General features: G+C 35.1%; 1 protein-coding gene across 2 annotated transcripts in view; it reads right to left on the minus strand.

Annotated features, from left to right (window-relative positions):
* The window catches only part of LOC136834188 (neural cell adhesion molecule L1-like), a 50,064-nt gene that overhangs the window by 22,321 nt on the left and 22,743 nt on the right, over window positions 1-5,000 (minus strand). Inside the window, exon 2 of one of the 2 annotated variants that reach the window (XM_067096451.1) lies at window positions 1-121. This exon is cut by the window's left edge and continues 575 nt beyond it. The exons of the other annotated variant lie outside the window; for it this stretch is intronic. The gene's annotated coding sequence lies outside the window, so the exon portion shown is untranslated. The remainder of the gene's footprint in view (window positions 122-5,000) is intronic. 2 annotated transcript variants of the gene reach the window in all.

Below are 5,000 nucleotides of genomic sequence, written 5' to 3' on the forward strand. Positions count from 1 at the left end.
CTCCACGTTAATCCGTAGCTGTCAGTGCTGAAGGACCTTCTGCAGGGTCATGACTGAATGAGGGCCTTCACTGTTCCTGGCTTTGTTCGCATGGCAGGGCGACTCTTGCCAGGTCTCCGGTCTGCGAAGATAAAGACAAGTATATGAACATCTAAATCGTTAAGGTTCTGTTTTAGTAATGATAAAAATAATAGGTTATCGTGCGATTTCTTAAAACTTGTTCCAAAAAGGAGAAACTATTCAAGATAACTGGTTTATCCTCAAAGATATTGAAACTATTCAAGATAACCTGGTTTATATATAAAATATAAATCCCCTCAAAGATAATATATATATATATATATATATATATATATATATATATATATATATATATATATATATATATATATATATATATATATATATATATATATATATATATATATATATATATATATATACACACCGATCGAGACCACAGGTCTCAAATTCCTAAAAAGAAGGTGCTTACCCCATACAAAATTGGGAATAAAAGCACGTTTTTATGGCTAATTAATATTTATCAGCTTTCTATTCAATTTCTATATATATACACACTCTTCATTCTTTATGAACATTACTATTCAAATTCTTTACTGAGTGTACTAGTGTCGGAAGAACAAACTCTAGTTTCTTGATTTTTCAATTTTTCCATAAGCGTTTTCATAAATACAGTGAAATACACACACAAACATAATTTATAGGCGGTATGACGCCTTTAGTCTGCCAAAAAAAAAAAAGTAGTTCTAAAGTACATCTACAATAATGATATAAGAATTTTTAAGAACCTAAATTTCAGTACACAGGTGGAATTTTGGTTATCTGAAATATTATTTCATTTAAGTATCCTAGTTACATCTATATCTAAATCGTGAAGGGTGCTTGGTTTATTGTGACGACTTCTGTTTGGGTAGTCGTGTGGTCCTCTCTGGGTATGGACATAGTGCGGTGGTTGTTACCAGTGCCTTCGGGTGCTCTTCTGTTCAAGAGTCCTGCCCGGTGTTCTGTGCTGCCTTGATCGTGTGAATCACTCTTCTGGGCGATGATGCGATTTTGTGTCCCTTTGTATATTCATTGTTGGTTGTGATCTAGCAATTATAATGGCTTCTGCTATAACTAGGTTGTGTCTATTTTGATTTGCATAATCAATCGACGTATTTTATATTAATTCTTTACGTGCTGATTTACGGTCGTGTTTGTCAATATAGTGTTGGTGGATTATTCCTTGGTTTCTGTGGACCTGTAATCGTTGGCGTATTGTTGTGGCTGTAAATCCCACGTAGGTTTTGGGTGGATACTGGCATGTACCTTCTGGTCATTTAAACCACATGGGACTTGTTTTCTGCTTCGGTTCTCGTTGTCCTGTTGTTGTTTTTATTTTAGTTGTTGATGTTATGTTAGGTTTGCTGTATATTTGGACTTTTAACTGGTATGGCTCTATTGAGACAATGCTTCTTTTGAGTATGTTTCTTGTTGCATTGTTCTCGTCTTCAAAATGTGCGTGGTATGAGATGCGATGGAATACCATAATTTCTTGTTTGCTGTTTTCCTTTCCCTCTCTGTTTTGGTTAGTATTCAGCTTTTCTAGATGCTCTTTGATGACCTCTTGGATCATGGTGTCTCAATATCCATTACTGATTAGTGTTAGGGCCGCTCTTTCAAGTTCCCTGTGCGTTTTTTCCAGGTTGAGCAATGTGCTATTGCACATTTAACTAGCATCTGTTACCAGACAGCGTCCAGTGCCAAAAGGGTTTTGTGTATATTGTTGTGTCAAACTTATTTTCTTTTTGGGTTACTAGCATGCCTAGAAATGGGAGTGTCTTGTTCTTGTTTCTTTTTATAGTGTAACCGAGGCATGAATTGTTATGGAGGCTATTGGCTAAGTTTTTGTCATCTGGCCTGTTTATGGCAATGAAAGTTCATCGAAAATGGGAAAAGGATGGTCGATAGCTGGGCAGGCAAAAGTCGAGACTGAAGGATAACAGAAATTCTTCTCGTTCAGACAAGGAATATTTGGAGAAATTAAAGACAATTTTGTAGAAGCAATAAAATTTGAGTAAATGGATCCCTAAGTTTTACTTACCCTTAGAACCTTTATTTCACCGGTTTAAAAAATCTTAATTTACCAGTCTTTTAAAAAAGAGCTTATGGTAGCTTTTTAACAATTAATGAATCATTGTTTATTAAAAAGAAAAAATTGGTCCACTCACTGAACACCCATGCCACATCTACACCTTTTTATCTCTTGTGAGCTGTTTACGTTTTTTCCGGTTCTGGGTCAGTCCTTCCCTTGCCTCCACACTCAGCGGTTGGCCCTTACTCATAACTTTAGCTGATTTTGCTTTATTGTTGCTAATTTTGTATGTTTTAATATTTTTCGACAAATTTTATTGTACTAATTTGATACCATTACCTATGCAGCTTGATACTAAGGCCTGTTGGTTGGCTACCGGCTAGGTAAAAAGCCATTATCATTTTTCCTCTCATTTTCCATTTTTTCCTTTAACTGGTGCTTCCTTTTTATTCTTGTTTCTTCGTACAATATTGTTTCTTTGTTATACATTTAGCTACTCAATGTTGCTTTCCTCACAGAAAACCAGTAGAGTTATTAAAAAACACTTAAAATTATAACTGTCGTTTGTTTGTTTACACACACACACACACACACACACACACACACACACACACACACACACACACACACACACACACACACACACTGTCCTCAGGTGAGGGTATAATTAACGCTATACTGTGTACATTGTTATTTATTATAACAGAAAGTCATAAATGACATCATAAATATTTTACTAAATTAAATTTCAACTAGACAGATTGCTGTCTACTGACTGGCTGTTGTGTTCTGTCTTAAGGTCATCAGAAATCCCGTTTTGCTACCTGGGTCCTTAATCCCACGTCCAGCACCTTTTGCCTCCGGGTGGATGATAATAGGTACTGTTTAACTTATTTTCACTCTTATGTTGCGGAGACTTTTTTGGTGGAAGTTGTAAGCACTGTTATATCTTACCTGGTTATTTTTTTGGTTTCCAATTCTGGAATGTAGAAATTCCCATTTCATTTCTATTTTGATTCCAAACTATTTGCCATGTTAGTAATAAAATATAACATAGTGCTAACAACTTCCACCAAAAGAGTCTCTACAACATAGGAGTAAAAATAAGTCAAACGTGACCTAAGTCATGATAAGTCACATTCCCCTTCATTTATTTGACCTCTATTTCAGTACATCTGAAGAAAGAAAGGGAAAAACAAAAGTTTAAAAAATAAGCACAGAGAAAAATAAATGTGGGATATCTCCCAAGTTACTAACCCCAAACACGCATAATAAAACAGGTAAAATCAAAATTCAGGAAATCAAATAAAAATCAAAGAGACAGCAAATAAAAATAAATGGGGAAAAAAGATATTCAAAGCATGGTAACAGTGCATGTTAAACAAACTTATTAAAACCCATTCAGGTTTTTGAAAAACAAAGTCTCACAAGGGAATCAAGTCCCGAATGTCTAGCCTGTACTGAAAATGGAAAATGCACACTTCCTATGACACATCCATGAAGAGTGAACTAGCGAATGAATGGTCTACCGGAACTTGACAACTTCCGGTGACATGGCCAGAGCATCACCCATGGAACGATGCCCTTTGTCTCCATGGGAAGCCAAACTGACGACAGGCATTCATCAGCACTGACTCGCTGAACACGTAGGCACTGTTTCCATTTACCTATGCCCAGAATATCTAAAATAAATGCTTAGCTAAAAGAAATGAACTATATAACATTACTATATCAAATGTTTTTCATATATATATGTATATATATATATATATATATATATATATATATATATATATATATATATATATATGTGTGTGTGTGTGTGTGTGTGTGTGTGTGTGTGTGTGTGTGTGTGTGTGCACATTTGTGTGCATACACTCACTCACAGGAGCACGTGTGAATGTCTTTTCATATACTAATAAGAGGGAAAATATTGCGTAACACGGTTTCTGTTTACCAGACGGGACAAGCCAAATGAACCTTATAGGTAGATTTAAGCTCCTTCTCAATTGGTTTTCCTCCGGTCAACCAAAATATTGATGCTGTCTCAACGCAATGAAAGTATAAGGATTTCACAGGAGTAAGAAGGTGATGAATGCTCTTACCGGGCTGGAGACCAACCCTCACCCCCACCAACCCCAAAATTATTAATTATAAATTTTATAACAAGATCAATGAGAGGTACAGTCACTAAACTAACCAACTCTGATCGCTAACTACCATAAAGTGAAAAGAATACAAGGGGATCAGAGGTGCGTTATGTGATCAAACAATACGAAGGGCAATTATTATCTGCTTAAGCTCACTGGAGTGTTAGCCGAAACAGTGCTTGAAGAGGAGAGATAGCTGTATATCGAAGAATTGCAATTTAGACGAATATCGACTTTGATTTAGTTGTATTGAGGAAGGATGCAGAGTACAAGGCACTTCAAATGTAAGAAACGGTTTAGAAGGTGTGATGCTTTAATAAATTTGGTGAAGAACAGAACTAGCTACATTAAACAGACTCACAATCCCTTAAAGCAGATTTTTACAGTAATTGCTCACTAAATAAAACATCTAAAGAAAACGATTCAGTAAGTTATAACAGATGTTCAGACCACACTTACAATGCGATTTGAATAAGGGTAAGACCAACAGTTAAGTGAGAAGAACCTTTTAGTTTACACTAGTTGGAATGACCACTGGCTGGAGAGCTTACAATATATTTCATGAATGAAATACTAAAAATACTTGATGGATAACTATCAAATTAATCAAAGCTTTCAAAAGCTGCATTGCTAACTCAAAACTATTTACATAAATACGAATAAATAAAATCATTATTCAGTTGATAAGGAATGAAAATCTTGAAATAAAAAAAAAAACTTTAAGATACTAATCCCACATTCAAATAAACGTAATG

This window comes from Macrobrachium rosenbergii, chromosome 53 (genome assembly GCF_040412425.1).
Source record: "Macrobrachium rosenbergii isolate ZJJX-2024 chromosome 53, ASM4041242v1, whole genome shotgun sequence".
NCBI lineage: Eukaryota > Metazoa > Arthropoda > Malacostraca > Decapoda > Palaemonidae > Macrobrachium > Macrobrachium rosenbergii.